The sequence below is a fragment of the Siphateles boraxobius genome, unplaced genomic scaffold, assembly GCF_051911475.1.
Source record: "Siphateles boraxobius isolate OS27281-9 unplaced genomic scaffold, OSU_SipBor_1 86, whole genome shotgun sequence".
Lineage (NCBI taxonomy): Eukaryota > Metazoa > Chordata > Actinopteri > Cypriniformes > Leuciscidae > Siphateles > Siphateles boraxobius.
Window position 1 is genome coordinate 4,960,294 of NW_027509215.1, and position 20,040 is coordinate 4,980,333.

The 20,040-nt window shown below is 35.7% G+C and overlaps 1 protein-coding gene across 50 annotated transcripts in view; it reads left to right on the top strand.

The window, feature by feature from the left end:
- Positions 1–20,040, top strand: part of mbnl1 (muscleblind-like splicing regulator 1) — a 79,579-nt gene that overhangs the window by 40,238 nt on the left and 19,301 nt on the right. The window lies entirely within an intron of this gene.

The following is a 20,040-nucleotide window of genomic DNA, read 5'->3' on the forward strand; positions in this document are numbered from 1 at the left end:
AACACCTCGGACTTCGAACTCTAGTGTCAGAACGTTAAGGCCTGTTTACACGCATTTTGTTTAAATTCTGGTTGAAATCTGTCAGTCTTTCTGCTCTTTCTTAATGGAGTATGCCCACTTTTGCCACATGATTATATTTATTATTATTTTTATTTTATTATTTATCATTTTTATCAGTATTTGTATTACTAGGGGGGGGTTACCTTTTTTATATAATCTAATCACAGTGGAGGAAGGAGAGAAAAAGTTGAAGGAGAGGCCATACTGTAAATTTTACCACGCTAAAATAGAACTCTACGAGCACTTTTGGTCACATGACTATATTTATTATTTTTGTATTATGTTTTTGATTTATTTGTATAATTTTATTATATTTATTTAACTTTTTATTTTATTTTATTTTATTTATTTAACTTTCTCTCTGTTTTTATTTTATTTTATTTTATTTTTGACCTTTGGCATTTTATTTTGTAACCATAAAAAAGGACAGGAAGAGAAGATGAAGAGAGGGAGGACTAGAAACTGTTGCAAGCTAAACTGGAACTCTCACACTTTTGTTTACATTAAATTTTATTTCATTATTTTATATAATCCTTAATATTTTAATTGTATTATTCATTAATTTGTTTATTTATTTTTACCTTTTGATGCATCTTTTTATCTTTTGGCCATGATAGAGAAAGGACAGGAAAAGAAGAGCTGGAAGAGAAGTGAGACTGGAATATTTTGCTAGCTAGACTATAACCGCTAGTTTAGCAGTTTTTGTTTTTAAAGATGCAAATATTCAAAGTTATTCATTCATGGATTATGAATTACTTTATTAATTTTACTAGTCAAATAGCACTTTTATGAGCATGAAAATAAGCAAGATTAGTTTCCATATTATCTGGCTGTATAAATGGGCCAGTGTCTTACCTTAGAATGAGGCTTTAGTCATAAATTCCTTCTTCCTACTTGGATGCTAACATGAGCATTCCAGACAGTTTATAAAAATGCAAATCAGCTGCACTGTAAAGCACAGTGAATTTTATATAGGAATTTCTTTTAAAGTAGTAGTCTAGACGAGCGTTTCTCAGCTGATGGGTCGCAACCCAAAAATGGGTTGCAAGACCGTTTTGAGTGGTTCATGGAGTGTGAAGTCAAAGAAACAACAAACACTTGTTTCTAAATGTTTTTTTCTGATGCAAGAGTTTTATTTTGACAAAGACGTGTGAAAGCTGTTGACTCTTCTGTAAACACTTTGCTCTTCTGCTTTGTAATTCCATAGAGTGGTGCAGGTATGACATCAGAACCCGGAAGTCTAATTCCTTCGAGATTTTCCAATGGGGTTTTTCAATTTATGAGTAAAATAAAGCCTGTGGTAATCATAACTTGACGATACTTTGACATTTTGTTCTACAACGTACACTGCAGACACTCACACTCCAAACACACTCCTTATGTAGTTACTACATACGTTTTCAAAAATGACCATAACTGCTTCAAAATTCACGTTTTCGCTATGGGAGTGTGTAATTGTTGTAGAACCAAACGTCAAAGTATCGTCTAGTTATGTTTACCACAGGCTTTATTTTACACATAATAAAAAAAAAAAAGGTGATTCTGTATCTGCTGTCAGATGAGATGGTCCGGCTATATGTCAGTGTCATTATTCTAACATTATTTTCATAACTTGCTAACGACCGGTTCACACAGAACACATTTTTGCAGTCAAAATTAAGAGCATACAGCAATGTAGTTAAGTTGTCAAATACCAAAATTACCAAAAAGTACCAATAAATTACATATGTATATGTCATGTGTTAGCTGGGAAGGATTTGCATGCTGGTATGATGTTCATTCTATTCATCAGAATCAGTGTCCATCTGTTTTATGAACAGTTTATGTTTCTGTTACCTAAACCCAAAAATATCACCAGTTCTATATTTGTGATGACTGTGTTGGCTCATACCAACTTACTAACTAGTTTGGGACTGCTATTTAATAGATTTACCGTATAATAGTTTTAATTTATCAGTGTTAGTGAAATTCATACAGTTTATTTGTTAAGTGAGACAGTACTCGTGTGTGTTAACCATTTTTGAGAAATAAATTGGCTTGGTTCAAATTCCCCCAAATTTGGGTCGCGGCTTAATGACCATTGGAAAATGTGGGCCCCATAGACCTTATTCACAGCAGCGCCATCTTTGCGAGGCTGTGAGAGATAGACATACATCACTTCAGTGGAGTTTGCTGTTATTTAATGTGTTTTTGGATTTAAACCTGGAAAAATATTTTAGTATTATATTAGTTTCAGTAGACGAAAAAAACTCCAGTCAACATGAGCTGGGGAAAATTATAAGTGACCTAGGAGCTTTATACAGCTTTTTACAGCGGGTGCCATTGAAAACATGGTCTATCCCCTCACAGTCTCACTTTCATACCTGTCATGGTGCTGTTTTGAATAGGGTCTATTGCCAAACCAGTTGAGAACTACTGGTCTAGACCACAAGACTTGGCAACACACCAATGTTGTTGGTGTGATTGAAACTGCGATGATCATTGGCACTTAAAGAACACAATTTTTATGTAGAGTAAAAGAACATTTTCTTGACCTTTATATGACTGGAATCCTCAGCATTTTGCATACAAGCTCCTGCAAACTTTCAAAGTTGCAAAACATTTCAACAAATGTCCAAATCCAGGTCTCTGAGAGGAGAAGACTAAACATAAACTGATTATTCTGTGCTTTGCTGCCTTGTAATGACACACTGAATCTCTTATGTTTGGACAAGACTGAGGTCTTGTGTGTGGAATTAGCCTGGTGAGATGGTGCTTGAGCGTTTCTGCTCAGCGCTGCTCTATTCGGCCGTTTTTCAGTTCAGTTCCTCATTTGGTCAGAGTCAAAGAGACACTCAGCACAGCTTATGTACTCTAAAACCACCAGCACCCGAGCCTGGATGAGCAAGACAACGTTAAGCTCTCAAAACTCCAAAAGGTTTTGGAGATCTGGTGTTCACGATAATGGCTTTCATTTCATTTTGATAATGATATGCCTATATTGAACGCAGTATTTGCTCTCTCCAGAACAAAATCCTCTATGATGAACAGGCTGATACCAACAGAGATCTGATCCTCATCCATGAGCCCTCTGCTTTTCCCTCTAATAACACCAAAAATCACATCCATCAGTGCGTTCCCCAAGATTGGCCCTCTCTGAAGGTCTGAGTCAACAGAGACTGAAAAGTCTGTAATGCCTAGCAGAAGAAACTAGGGTCCTCACAACTTTCTGCCATTTAGATCCATCTATTGTTTGGTGTTAAAAGAAGGAAGAGGTAATTCTATTACGACGAGATGTTTGAAGCGGTGTACGATTGTTATTTTAAGTTCTGGCAAAAAAACTAAAAGTTTACTCGTTTTATTTTATGTAATTAATACAATTTTATATAGTAATATTTATACGTATAATGAATTTATTTTAAAAATATTTTTTAAATTGTTTAAATGTTTATTTTTTTCATATTCAGTATATAGATACATATAAAGTAAATATATATAGTGCATAATTTAATTCCCAACATATGAGTGGAAATAAAAGTGACTTAGCAAGGATGTCTAAAAGGTTTTTCCAGTAATGTTTAGACCTTAAGCTCTGATAAATGAATTATGGGCTATGTTACATCTGTCCAGAATGAGCTTGAAGTTCCACCAATCCATTACTCTGGTACATATCGTCCAGTGTTTGGCTTAGTGTGGAGCTACTAAATTATTGATGTAACTAAATATATTTAAATATTAAAAAGACCACAAGTGCTAAATTATTAAAATGTTTAAATACGCTGAAATATTAAAAACATAAGTTATGAGTTTATTAGCTGGTCATTTGTATCACCTGGACTTTTTCAAACAACTCGACGTACTGTGTGTGTGTGTGTGTGTGTGTGTGTGTGTGTGTGTGTGTGTGTGTGTGTGTGTGTGTGTGTGTGTGTGTGTGTGTGTGTGTGTGTGTGTGTGTGTGTGTGTGTTTGTGTGTGTGTGTGTGTGTGTGTGTGTGTGTGTGTGTGTGTGTGTGTGTGTGAGTGTGAGAGAGTGACCACTTCCTTCCAGAGCAGTAGGGAATGCCACTTAGTAATTTTCCATCTATTTTTACACGGCAGGAGAAAAGGAAATACGCGCACAGACACACACTAGCAGAGGGGTTCAAGCTAAATCTCGGGTCTGCTGGGAAACCGTGGCAACGTTTCAGGCGTCCCCCCCTCCACACACACACATACACACCCACCCACCAAGACATTTGTTTATGTTAGACATCCAGTAGTAGAGGCACTTTCAATAAATATACAGCATTTACAAAATAAGTATTATGGTATTACTATAGTTTTTTTGGGCATTACTGTGATGGTAATACCATTTATTTTTGTTTTTTTAAAAGACCTGTTTTAATACATTTTAAAATATAACTTATTCTTGTGAATGCAAAGCTGTATTTTCAGCATTATTACTCCAGTCTTCAGTGTCACATGATCCTTCAGAAATGATTCTAATATGCTGATTTGCTGGTCAAGAAACATTTCTTATTATTATCAATGTTGAAAATATATTTTTGTATATTTATATATTAAATGTGTAGATATTTATATATTAAATGTGATAGTTTTTCAGGATTATTTGATAAATAGAAAGTTCTAAAGAACATTTATTTGAAGGAAAAATATTTTGTAACATTATAAATATCTTTACTGACTCTTTTTGATACTGACACGAGTCCTTGCTAAATAAAAATTTCAATTTTTAAATGTTAGTATATTTTCTTTTCATATATAAATATATTTCATACAATATTATTATATTGTTATTTGATAGTTAAAGTATTTAATAAGTATATATATTAATAATTATATATTATATTATATATTATATACTACTATATATTATTATTACTATTATATATTTTATAGCACTGTCATGGTATACGTAATGATTTTTCTGGATAAGTAAAAATTGTTTATATATACTGTATTAAATAGATTTCCATTTACTTTTGAGTAATTAATTAAATTAATCTCATTGCATTAACCTAATGAATGCAAACTAAAGGGCAAGATAATTTGTTACAATTAAAAATATATGTCATCATACCTCACAGCTAGAGCCACAATACTATTTTCTAAAGGAGGTTGAGTAAAAACAGATGAATCGTGTGAAGATCTACTGTGAATAAAGGCCAGGGAGAGTCGTGAATCTAGCGCTGGCCTCGTGTGTTTGTGTGTGTGTGTGTGTTTGAGAGAGAGAGAGAGAGAGGTAAAGATCTAAAGAAATTGTCATCGTCATCTCTGACACCGTATAAACTCGTGTGTGTGTGTGTGTGTGTGTGTGTGTGTGTGTGTGTGTGTGTGTGTGTGTGTGTGTGTGTGTGTGTGTGTGTGTGTGTGTGTGTGTGTGTGTGTGTGTGTGTGTGTGTGTGTGTGTGTGTGTGTGTGTGTGTGTAACAGCTCTCTTGGCCATGTTGGATCATGCTGGCTGGATGAAAAGCACACTGTGAGGCTGCTGACGCTGACTGCCATGGGCCAAAGTCCAGACACACACACACTGCTCAGCTTTATTTATCATCCTTCCATCTGAAAGATATGATAGATCTGTTATCTCTTCCTGTATAAATATCACCAGACTGTCAGAGATAGAGAATGTGACACAAATTAATTAAATAAAACTGACAGAAAAGGAGAGCTTTAATATGGAGGAAAAAGGAACCTGTTAAAATAACAGGGATTTTCAGAGAGAAAGAGAGAGAGGAAACACTATGAATTCGGTGTTGTTTTACACTTTTGCTTCAAGCCAAATGGAAGATCATAGAGTGGAAAAGTGGCTTTGAGTAAAGCTGACGTGGGTGAGAGATGTTTTTTGCCGACTGGCCAGTTTCCTCATCTCTAACAAGAAACAGGCCAGCCATATGGTCCACAGAGATGGCCACTGCAAGTGGGAACAGAGAAACGGGAAGAGCTAAGTAGGTGCGTCCTCATCCATGAAAAGACCACTTCATGAGGCCAAAGAGCATTTATCCCTAGGTAAATGTCCCTGGCTTGTGTACAGCTTATCAGTGTTTGTAACTTTGAAGTAGAAAATGGTTTTGTCTGGTCAGAACGATCATATTTAATGTCAAAATAACAACTGGGAGCTCTTTTTTAGACCCACTTTCCAAACCATAATGATTTATTTGTAAAAGTTGAGTATTTTTATGCATTTTATCTACTATTCATGAAGAAAAGAGAAAAGTTTGCCAGAAAATGCTTCAAATTTATACACTTTATGAGGCGACAGGTTTATATGACAACACTACATTTCCCATGATTCTCAGCTAAATATGCTTTTTACACACCTAATGCGCATTTTTGCTTTGCATTTTGCTGAACTACTTCTAAAAAGCATCATGTTTTTGAAATTGAAAAGAAGAGAGAAATCCAATCTAAAAAACTGCCAAACACATAAATTTTACTCTGGCTAAAATCACACACACATTACCTCATATTTAGGAATATGGGAAAATATATAGTTGTCCTTATTTACACTGAATATTCTGATTTACTCACAAATAGACTTCTATTTGGGGTATTTTCTTTTCCATTTTTTGAATAAGTTATTTTAAATTGTAATAATATTTCACAATATTACTGTTTTATTGTATTTTAATATGAGCATAAGAGTCTTCTTTCAAAAACATAAAAAATCTTACAGACCCCAAACTCTTCAACGATAGTGTACGTCACATTATGGAAGTTGAATCTCAGTCATTTTTATGTTTTTATGTATGTCACTGCATTATGAGGGCAGCTCGCAGCTTAATGATTAGAGCAGACTGTGGATGGCCTTCTTTCAGATGATATAATTAGAACAGGTATCACATGACTAGGCATCTAAAACACACTTATGCAGGGAGACACACACACATAGTCATCTAGAAACACAACTCAAGTATCTATGCTCTCAACGAGGTGTATTTGCATATCATGCGAATCATTTGCCTGAATATAGTCAAATATGCGTTCCCTTCCCAGCAGCCCTCACAAGCTCAATGCAACAGAGGTGAAGTTGAGATCAACCAATAGTAGAGGGGACCAGCACTCCCCTTTAACACTTATCTCTCCATTTTGGCTCGAGTTGTGCAATTATGTGATGTACGACCCCATTTAAATGGCGCTGTTTGCTGGTAATCGAACACTCCTTTGACCTTGTTCAGTCAGACAAGACGAATCTGAATGCTGAACGGGATGTTCAAAACCGATGTTAAATAGCCGATATGTGTACATCTGCAACCGCACATCAGCTGAATTCTATTTTGTATGTTTAGTTTATACGGATTTACTAAACAGGGCAAATTAGCGTGAGAGAGCAATCCCATAATATCACCGACGGGAGTGGAAAGTTCTGCACGTGATCTACTGACGACACGCATATCAAAGAACCGACGCAGACGGATCATTTCCATAATGACCAACGCAATCTACCAAGAGCAGCACAAAACGTCTTTTTTTTTAAAACGTCTTAATGTCTGGTTTAAGGCTAAGTTTACATGACAACGATATGCTGAAAAACTGAGAAGTTTTTCCTTTGATTTTTCTGCGAACAGACGACACCATTATCAAAACGACCCCCATTCACACAGATCCACGAAAACTACTAAAAACGCTGTATTCTGCTGCCAGGCCATTAGATGGCGATGAAAGACTATAGACTGAACATGTAATACGCATGAGCATGATGTCGTCTTCAGAGATTCACGTTTTTGTTTTTTTCTTTGGAGACCGTTTTTAAAAACTTGCACTTTGAAACCCGTTTTCAGGCACCAAAAACGCTGTTGTTGTATTCATGAACGGCCCAAAGAGAAACTCCTATAAATGCATATGCAATAAGGTCAGCTTCAAAAATAACCCTGTCATGCCTTTTCAGCGATCATTCTTCACAGCGTGTCTGTAGTAAATCCTGACAGTTGCTTTTTAATGCCAAAAGACGGCAGTTTGCACTGGCGCATGCTGTTAGTAATTGCGAGTCTATGGTTTTTTAGAATTTCTAGGTGTCATTTTGTGTACCAGAATTCCTGTGTGTAAATACTGTGAGTTTTAAAGGCATCACAAAAACGTGTTAAAATAATGATTGTTTTCAAACAGGTTTCCTGAACTCTCCCGCCATTTGCCATTGGTTGGACAAACAGATAGCCCCGCCCCAAACTCACAGCATTGGTTAAGCTCGTGTTGCTGTGTGGGGATGCAAAAAATTACACACTTCAGCTTTAAACCTGAACTGATTTAGCTGTAAGAACCTTTCAGGGTTAGCCTAGAATTCATCCATCAATCATGAACCTTCCCTTGTTCTATAAATCAAATAGAACAAGGCAAAGATTGCATGGGGACAACAGAAGAATAAATGTACAAAGGCTAGATGCTGAGAAGAGATTTTGTTAATGGGATTTGTTTTCAATGGCGAGGTGTGGAAGCCTGAATCTCAGACGAATGTTGCACTACTTTAGTGATGTTGAATAACATTACCAAGGATGCTTGATCAATGTGACTTTATGACATTATAGACATTTTTTGACATGATCCTGATGTTAATTGCCTTTTAAGAGCTTTGCATTGTTATGTATGACTTTACCAGCTTCAGAACTGACGTCTGCAAATCCATTAGCAAAGTCTTCTTACAGCTAATGGACTCAGTCTTGGCAGCAAATTATTTAATCTGGATTTTCTTGACTGGAGATGCCAAATGGCAACTAATTCAGAGGTTGTTTTTTTTCTTAGATGGTTTACACTTTTTTTTTCTTTAAAGGAAGGCGTCTATGATTATATATCAGCGACACATGGCTGAATGTCCCTATCTGCCCTATTTTCAGATCGACCCACTGCCTATGATTATTTCAGTATAGGTTCAATATGTTCTCTCCCACAAGCTTGATACTCTTAGGGAAGAAAAAATACAAATAGCAGACCTTTTATATCTTAATTATTTTCCCTAGAGAACAATGGGAACCTTTTTTTCCTAGAGAAAATGTGAGTTGTGCTTGCCTTTGCATTGCTGTTTCTTGGGTGTTTTGAGTGGTTGCTATATAGTTATTTACTAGCTTAAAATAAAAAGAGCCTGTTAATTTGAGGTGTAATCAGTTGTGTTATTGTTAACTAAAACTAAAAGCAAACTAATAAAGAATTGTGTTTTGTAATGAAATAAAGCTGAAATAAAATAAACTATAAATATTAGATTAAAAATGTAAAAACATTTTAGAATGCTTTGTCAACAAAGTACTAAAATTACTAAAAGTAAAATTTAAATAAATTAAAGTTACATATAAATATAAAAAAATGAATAAAATTGGCAAAATTACTGAAACTTAAATTAAAATTAAATTGAAAACTTATATTTAAATACTAAAATACTACAATATTATATAAATAATACTAAAATCACACTGAATATAATCACAAATTACTTCCAAGACCAAATTATCTGAGCTAAATTTTCCACACTCATTTCAAATCCCTGAATTCTTTGTTAACTTTAGGAAAAATATCTGAGGCGTTGATACTGGAACATATTTCAGAAATCCTGAGCTAAGAACCTCAGGGCTTTTCTTGCAGAACAATATTGAATAATAGATTGTTGTTCTTGTCTTGTATTGGACTGTTTAGTTAGCACGCAAGTTTCTTAAGGGAGTTTGTAGCCTGGGATCCAAATACCATCAGATCCTGTTTATAGGAGCGGATCTTGTAGGCCTGAAGACCTCAGCGCTTTGGAATACGGCCCCCAGCGCTCGGCCAAACTCAATACAGAAGTCATCATGGTGGTCGGGTCAATCTCATGTTGCACACACTCACGGCTTTTAAAGCTCACGTCATCTCTGACACCGTATAAACTCGTGTGTGTGTGTGTGTGTGTGTGTGTGTGTGTGTGTGTGTGTGTGTGTGTGTGTGTGTGTGTGTGTGTGTGTGTGTGTGTGTGTGCGCACTCACTCTTTCTGTATTTGGCTATTTTTGACACCAAGCTTACATTCCAAAAGTCTGAGAATGAAGGGTGAGGGTCTTTTTAGTTGTGTGTGTCTCGCTCTGTCTACATTTCGTTAAGTAATGGCAAACACACAACACTCTTGACAAGGTTTTTACTACACTGAACACCTATTAAAATCAAATCTAAACATTATTCTGCTACTGAACTTTGAAGTCAGTTTAGTGCACCGAGACACTAATGTATGACTCCATCTGTTAGGTTTACTAAGTCATAAAGTTAATGAGAGCTCTTTAATATTTGAATTGTTTCTCTCAGCTATCAGATTTAATTCAGCCTTTTTTTTGTTGCAGTTTTTTGTTTGAGAAAGTGTTTGTCTTAAACTTCTGTCCCAAAGTCTGTCTATCTATCCATCTGTCCATCTGTCTATCATTCTATCTATCTATCTATCTAAGATAAACAGACAGATAGATCGATCGATATATAGATAGATAGTGTCAAAGTCAATGTCAATTTTATTCATATAGCAATATATCACCATTAATCACAACATAGGTAGGATCACAATAAAAACATAAGACAATACAATATATAAAAAAACACATTCCTTCCTCATTGATTATATGGCAAATAAAAAAGAGAAACAGACTTTAAAAAAAGACAGTGTTGATGCAGATCGGATACAGATAGATAGATAGATAGATAGATAGATAGATAGATAGATAGATAGATAGATAGATAGATAGATAGATAGATAGATAGATAGATAGATAGATAGATAGATAGATCTTGTGGTCTTGTGTGAATAATGTGTGATTACAGTAACATTAAGCAAATGCAATCCACCTCAACACACTCAACAGCCACTAGAGCAGGGGACTGAACTGGTCTCACCATGTATGGAGACAGAACAGCGAATGCCCTGCCGCGGCCGGACCGCTGTTAGTAGCACACTCATGGAATGTACACGCACAGAAAACACAGACACACTGGGCATTCATTAGAGAATAAATGACTGTTTGAAAGCATAAACATGAGCGCAGTAAATCCACAGAGGACGTTTTCATTCCTGGATCAGGCCATAGTAACGGGCCAGCACTGATATCTAACTCTCACACACACACACACACAGAGCATGAACACAACCAGCAGACCGAGAACACTGTTTATCTGACATACTGTCCTAATGTGTCATAACAAAATCATCTCAATCCTGCCTTCTCCCCCTCTCTTTCTCTCTCTCTCTCTTGCTCTTTACCATAGCTCTATCACGGTTTGTATGGATATCTACCAGTGCATTACTTTTTAGTTGTTTTTTTTTGGGACATGGTACCACGGAAGTACCGTAGTATTCTTTGAATCACCCAGAGTTTAATTTTAATAACATGCTACACGAACATGTTACTCATTCAGTACTATTGTAGATATCAAATGAAGCGTTGTATTACCAAGTATAAAAAGACATGCATGGGCTTCTATAGTAGGCCAGGTTGTCTAATATCAAAGACTGCAATCCTTGGTGTTCTTAGTTTTCAGTCAGATGACAGTAATGGAGAGCTGGAGGGCAAAACAATCATAGACCCTCAGCACAGGCCCGCCATTTTTCAAAAGTTTCAAGCCAGGAATATTTAGATCACCTCTCAAAAGAAGAAGAAAACTAAAAAAGATATGTGAACAAATTGTAAGTATTGGGTACATAGCTTATTGACAGATTTATAAGCTATTTTTGTAGGCCGGTCATTTTAGACCGGGAACACCACAAGTGTGACTTTGTTCCATTTTGTACAAAATAAAAACATTTCAAAACGAATTTCCTGGTTAAACATTGAAGTAAACTAGTGTGATAAACAGTGCAATTTTTTTTCTATATTTTGTTGAATATTAACCAATTTATTCACAAATGATGCTTCTCTTTTTTAAATAAACCGGGAACACCAAAGGTGTTTCTAGATTTTCAACACAGCTTTAGTACATTAGTTATTAGTACAAACTAACTAGCGGGAAGTGGAGGAAACATTGTTTAGCCCTCCTAACTGCAAATTGCCATCGAATACTATGGTATAACACTTTTTGTCGGGTGTATACTGTAAACAATTGATTATTGAAGATTAAAAAAAAATCACACACCACAATTTGCTGTCCCACACACACACACACAAAAAAGAAAAGTTTGCTCAAGTGCAAAACACTCTGGATGTCATGTTGGTACTGGAGGACATGCGTATTAGTCTTAAAAACTTTAAACCTTAATTGGCCCCTGAAAGAGTTAGATAGACAGCTTATCAGGAACACCCTGACCCTGTGTGTGTGTGTGTGTGTGTGTGTGTGTGTGTGTGTGTGTGTGTGTGTGTGTGTGTGTGTGTGTGTGTGTGTGTGTGTGTGTGTGTGTGTGTGTGTGTGTGTGTGTGTCTATATGTCGCTGTGAAAGAGAGATTTCTCTTTTCGCTTCTAGTGAACTGTGGAATTGGACCCTGCACTTCCCGTAGAGTTTAACAGGCTGAGTCATCAAAGCTCTGACTGACAGGAAATGCATCATCAACACCGATGCATCAATCATTAAGAGGGAGGGGTCAACGAACTGCATTATTCATTAGCGCAGTGACCGTAACAGACAAACAGTACCGAGAAGCACTCAATTTTAGGGATAAAATTCTTCTCATATCACATAAGCAAACAAAATGAACTTTGTAGTGCCATAATAAGCAAATCATGTGCATTTTGTGTCTGTGAAGCATCATATTATTGGTGAAATGCATATAATTACAGACATTTTTGAGGTTGTGCGTGTGGGGTTCTTTAAAAACACACGCACACACACGAGCGATGGTAGAGATGTGACCAGCCCTCCACAGACTGTTTGCTCAAACCTCGTGTCTGTCGTGGTCATGGTTTCCTAGCAACAGAGCCCTCCATCTAAGCCCAGCTCATTCTGATGTGTATTTATGAAAAAGGATAGAAAACACACTCAATTATCAAAGCCCTTGAATAATGAAGAAAGAGAGAGGAAATTAGTCCTTTTTTAATGCTTTTATCTTTGTAAATGAAATGTATTTACAGTCACAAACTCAGATAATGCATATTACAGAGTATGTAGTTATTTTATTAATTTTGATTGGTCAATCACCATATTCGTATCCATTTAGTTCTTTCTTTGCTAAGAAGATGCAAGGTTAATATAATACAGTCAGCTGGACATTATCCCAAAATAAACTCCTTCAGGATGAAACAAGATCCCTCAGCTCCCTGATCAACATTGTTTATTTTGCGGTAATAACCGGTAGTCTGTACATTCTCTCATATGAGCTATGTTTAAAATGACTCCCTACTTTAAATACTATGTGAAATTGTATGCAGTATGCAACAGTAAACATTACACGCATTAATAGTATTCTCACATGACCTCACTACGTTGCATATTTTATCCAGCAAATAGCATCAAATTATCTTCTTGCATTTTTAGTCCAGTTTTGTTTAAAAATATATTATCTTTCGGCAGTCTGATGGAACAAGTAAAATTTTAATTTACTTCCATTTAAATATGTAAGGAATTATTGACGACGGGCCATGGATCATTACAAAAGCAAGCAAAGTTAAACTTCAGGTGTGCAATATTTTTTAATAATTCAATGGACCTGAGTCAATTATTCCACTTATACTACGGTTACCACACCTCAAAACATTGTTCAGATTATGTGTTTCAAGACATTTGTCAGGTTTTTGTCCTCAAAACGCTCTTGTGTGCAGGACTCATTTCTAATGCATCTCATCCCACAACCTCCATTGCTCATTCCAAAACGCAATTTTAGAGCTAGTAACTGAGGCTCGAGCCGTTGATAGCAGAATAATGCAGTTATTAGAGAGAGAGAGAGAGAGAGAGAGAGAGAGAGAGAGAGAGAGAGAGAGAAAGATTAAGCGTATGTGAATTACCTGAGTCTGTGTGTCTGTCAACAGTGTTTGGCAGCAGTGTCTCTACGAATAGTGAAACTGTAAATCAATGTATCTGCTTCAAAAACAGCGCCGTTATTACCTCGCTAGTGAGAAAGTCATGTAGCTTTTAACAGCCCTGTAGTGTAGTGCAGTACATATATTTACACACAAAAGTATTTAATAATTAAGATTTTTTAAAGTTTCTGTAAAAAGTCTGTTATGCTTACCAAGTACATTTATTTTATCAAAAATAAAAAATCGTAATATTGTAAAATATTATTACAATTTGACATTTTTCTATTTGAATATCTTTCCAAATGTAATTTATTCCTGTGTTGGCAAAAGCTGTATTTTCAGCATCATTACTCCAGTCTTCAGTGTCACATGATCATTCAGAAATCATTCTAATATGCTGATTTGACCAGTAGTGAGTACACACACACACACACACACACACACACACACACACACACACACACACACACACACACACACACACACACACACATAGACAGGGTTAGGGTGTTCCTGTTAAGCTGTCTATCTAACTCTTTCAGGGGCCAATTCATTTTTAAAGTTTTTAAAACTAATACGCATGTCCTCCAGTACCAACATGACTCCCAGACCAAAGCTGCATTTGAGAAGCCCTGCACAGGACCTGAAAGAGATCACTCCGACTTTGAGGGTAAAGGTGGGAGGAACGGATAATCCCGCGGAGACTATACGGATAATCCCACGATTATAATCCTAATCCTTTGTCACACTGGACAGCTCACATTGCTGCTAATCGTCTGTAGCGCCCCTTAAGCCGCTGTGAACACTGTTAATCCTGTTACTGAGATCCACGTAATCTCAAGCTGATAAGGTAATCATACAGAGAGTTAAATGTGTATGTGCGTGCCGGTTGCCTACATGAGGGACCAGCCAATGATCTTCATGTCTTACTGAAAATGTAAACGTACTTTTGTGTGAAACGCTTGGTATTAGGTTTAAGGGATAGAAAATATCATTGTCTCAATAGAAAAGTCCGCAACATCTGTGTATGAAAGTAAACATATCTGAATGACGTTAATTACGGCAGACAGCTCCGTGACCTTTGACCCCCTACTCTTTCGCTCCAGATGAGCCAGGCGTGTGGTCGCGTGAGATATGTGTAAGTAAAAAAATAAAGAGGCAAAGAAAACTGTTAACGAGAAAAGAGTTGGCACAGATGACCAAGATCTGAATCCCTCTCTCTCTCTCTCTCTCTCTCTCTCTCTCTCTTTCTTTCCCGGGCTGTCACAAAACTGATCAGAGATGGAGCGGGAGCTGGACAGTGCTCAGAAAAAATATATATACAATTTTCTAAACAATATGGTCTAAAACTATCAACACTGTTGTGGGTGGTTGCCATGGTGTTGCTAAGGTGTTCTGAGTTGTTACAAAGTAAAAACTGTCCACTTATCTTAACCGGCCGGTTGCTTAGAAAAACAATAGCACATTTCTCTTCAAAAGCCACATGATTTGAGGTATCATTCATATCCTTGGCACAAAATGATTTAGTTTCACACCAAGGTGAAACAAAATAAGTTAAATTAAACAGGGGTATGTTTAAATCACTAGCCCTAAATATGAGCAATAGTAATTGCATAGATTTCTGCCACATAAGAAAAATAAAGTGCTTTGGTAAATTATGACAAAAACGGTTATGAGATAAAAAGTTGAAATTCATGACTTATATGACTTATGTATATATATACACATTATGAATTATATCGTAATTATAACAGTATCTCATAATTTTGACTTTTTGTCATATTTTTATTACAATTGACTTTATCTCATAGTTTGGACTTTTTGTCTCAATAGTTTTTGTCAATTTCGACTACATCATTATGACTTATATCGTAATTATGTCGTAGTATCTTATAATTTTGACTTTTTGTCTTATATTTGAATCTCATAATTTTGACTTTTTGGCATCATTTTGTCTTGTCAATATCAACATTATATCTTATGACTTAGTGTCTCATCATTTTGACTTTTTATGTCATCATAATAATGATTTACCAAAGCATGTTTTTTTCATATGTGTTCGAAAATAGTTTCTATAAGAATGAATTCACTTCATTGGTGAAAAGGAAGAGCGGGACTTATTTCAGTAAAATACGCGCACAGAATGAAGGGAAAATAAATCGCTATTGAGCTCTGACACGCGCACACATTGTAAAACATGTCCGACAGAAAACTGTAAGTCAGCACGAGCACAAAGAGACTCTGTTGCTGAGGGACAGCAGTGGCTGACACTATACACAAGGATGAAACCTTCCTCTATCCCCTTAAAATCACACACACACACCATTATTTAATCTGTGCTAATAATTTTATCCACATAGCAGTGACACTGCATTTATACATTGGAACATTATTTGATTCCCTGTGACTGTAAGCTGTTTATCATGTTAATCCTGCAATTGAGCAATGCAATATAACAAGAAAATAATAATTCTGTCAACTTCAAGCTTAACTAATTTAATATCATGGTATAGAGACTATTGGCAGATGATTAAATCAGAACATATGCCTTTAGAATTCTAGATTTCTATCTTATCCCAGCTAAACTTTCTGAAACTTGAGATGGGCTGAGTTGATTTTTTTCAGTCCAGCTGTAAAAGGGAACGTCAGCAAATTAACGAGGAAGAGAGGACACTTCTTGTTGTTTGTTTAATTTAAAGGGTCAGAGAGGGTGGAAATGGTCACGTAAAACTAAATCACTAAGAAGAACTACATAATTTTTGATGCAAGAAGCCTTTTTGACATAAAACAATAGTTACAGTGAAATACAAAATAAGGAATTAATTTCTTAAAGGGATAGTTCACCCAAAAATAAAATCTGTTATCATTTACTTAATGATAAAAATATCATCTTTTGTGTTCAACTGAAGAAATAAACTCATACAGGTTTGGAACAACTTGAGGGTGATGACAGAACTTTCATTTTTGGGTGAACTATCCCTTTAATTTTTTTTTCCTTGTTTTTAGACACTTCAGGTTTGATTGTAAAACTAATCCATTTGAATTGAGCAGTTAAGTCGAAAATTTTCTGAAAAGACTCTGAAAGATTTAATTTAGGCTTTTATTCATTATAAACATAGATCAGTGAACATAAACAGAACCTCATTGGTTCTTGCGGAAGCTCAAACGTGCTGCGTAACACGAGAATGAACCTCATTGGTTCTTGCTGAAGCTCAAACGTGCTGCGTAACACGAGAATGAACCTCATTGGTTCTTGCTGAAGCTCAAACGTGCTGCGTAACACGAGAATGAACCTCATTGGTTCTTGCGGAAGCTCAAACGTGCTGCGTAACACGAGAACGAACCTCATTGGTTCTTGCGGAAGCTCAAACGTGCTGCGTAACACGAGAATGAACCTCATTGGTTCTTGCGGAAGCTCAAACGTGCTGCGTAACACGAGAATGAACCTCATTGGTTCTTGCGGAAGCTCAAACGTGCTGCGTAACACGCGAATGAACCTCATTGGTTCTTGCGGAAGCTCAAACGTGCTGCGTAACACGAGAATGAACCTCATTGGTTCTTGCTGAAGCTCAAATGTCCTGCGTAACACGAGAATGAACCTCATTGGTTCTTGCGGAAGCTCAAACGTGCTGCGTAACACGAGAATGAACCTCATTGGTTCTCGCACGTCAATCAAACATTCTTGAGCTTCTGTTTATCATAACTGATGTGTGAGTCGATGAATGTTTATTTGTGAATAAAAGCCTAAATTAAATCGATCGTGTCCCTTCAGAAATTTTGGATTAAACCGCTCAATTCATATGGATTAGTTTTGCAATCTCTTCATCTTCATCCTCAACTAAGGTGATGCACGTACCCTCTATTTTTTGGAACAGTGTTTATATGTTGCCATATGCAAGCAGTGACCTTAACGACCTGCCATACCAGTGCTGGAAAGAGTGTATCCTCTCTCTCTCTCTCTCTCAGCTGTTGGGTGGCCGAGTGGCGGTCAGGAATGACTTTCTCTCTAGCCTCTCTGATTTCACTGACAGCGCTGTCTAAAATGCACTGTCTGAGGATCCTGTTTCAAATGCATTTCCTGCAGTGCACAATTGAAAGTTTTTCACTCCTGTGAAAAAAAAACTACCAACAACACATGCAAAAAAAAAACTAAAAATGTTTTATTAGCACTTATGATAGGTGCTTCATGAACTTGCCAGACAGAGTTATATTCACTCAAAATGGAAGTATAGTTATGGGTAACACTTTACAATTAGGTCTCATCTGTTAACACACAGCTTTTATTAACCTTTGTTGATAAAAATACAGTTGTTCATTGTTCATATTAGTTAACAGTGAATTAATTAATGTTAAAAGATACAACTTTGATTTGAATGCATTAGTAAAGGTAGAAAGTAACATTTACTAAGATTAATAAATGCAGTAGAAGTATTGTTTATCGTTAGTTCATGTTAACTGATATAGTTAAATAATGTTAACAAATCAAACCTTATTATGAAGTGTTACCTATTATTTATAGTGGAATTTTATTTTTTACATTTTTTAATTTGCATATATACAAACAAGGCCAGAATAATTGAACAATATTAAAAAAATATGTGTCTTCAAAAAATTATACTTTGTTAAAAGTATATTTTGTCAATATATTCATTATCTTCATTCTTTCTTATATCGCATTATATTGCATTAAATATTCATATTCTTATTTAGTTTCCAACTACTTTTGGGGTCCACTTGTGTTTTATTTCTAACATGGGTACTTTTAATACACTTATCATCATTCATAAAGTACTGTGAACCGAAAAAAGGAACAAAAATGATTGATTCAGTGTTTGCAACTACAAAAGAAAGAGTTATTTTTGAGAGAAAAAAATCTACAATTCTAGGTTGACTTAAGGTTTGGTTAAGAACTCCATAACTCACTACAGAACTCATTTTCTCCCACTGAATGACTTTTCAATTATATTAATCATTTTTAAAACAGCACAATATATCAGAAAAGCAGTGAATGCGCAGCATGTCCTTGCATGTGTCAGTCATGTGACCTGAGCCCCTATGCTGCTGTACTGCAGAAGAGAACAGGTGGTGGCGAGCGATGGGGTTAGATGGGGTTAATGCAACTCGACTCGCACGGCTCGCCCTATTTCACCCACCTCCCATAAACACTTTTTCTTTTATTCTTCAACCTCATTCTTTCCTTTCCACCATGCTGTCTCATTTTTTTCTCGTCCTTTCGTCAGGTCAGTAAGAGTACAGTACATTTCTCGCACATGCTCAGTAGGGCTGTGTCACACCTTTCACAGAATGTTCTCACCCCACTCGCACACCCTTTTACATGCACGAACCCGCTTAAAACACACACACACACACACACATACACACACATTGTGATCCAATAACCACTTTCATTGCTTACATTCATAGTTGAATCTGACTTTCCTCACATTATTGATTGTACTGACAAATATGACGTGTCAGCGTCTCCATGTCTGGGAATAATAATGTCCATATATGCAGGGATATTTTTACTATTTTACATGAAAAAAAGATATTTATAACATGGAGAAGTTGGTTTGTGGATCATTGTCTGAATTTGTGGCAAATAAATTGGAATAATTGAATAAATAATTTAATAAAAAATTACTTATTGAGTAAAATAATATAATAAAATATAGTATAATTATTATATTGAATTGTAATAATATAATAACCAACAATATTTTTTAATTATTAAAGTAAAAAAAACTCAATAGGCTGAATCTGCAATTTTAATAATTTTAATCTGCAATTTTCCTTTTAAAAGTGTAAAATGCAGTATATTTGATTAAAAACTATGGCTTATCACTGTTTTGCCTTTTTTAAAATATTTTCTACAAAATTCTATTTTAAATGATCCAAACACATAGAAACTTACATTGAAAAGGATTTAAATAATAATAATAATATGGAAGACAGCAACAATTTGTAGCAAAGTTTAGCAAAGGTCAATTGAATTGTGAAACTCAAATTTTTGAGTACGAGATACTTTGTCAGTTTCACTTGAGTTGCATAAATCAAATTTGCAGAAATGCAGTAAATAAAGTCAGATAGTTTTGAGAAAGATATATTTGAGTGTTCATCCTCACATAGCTC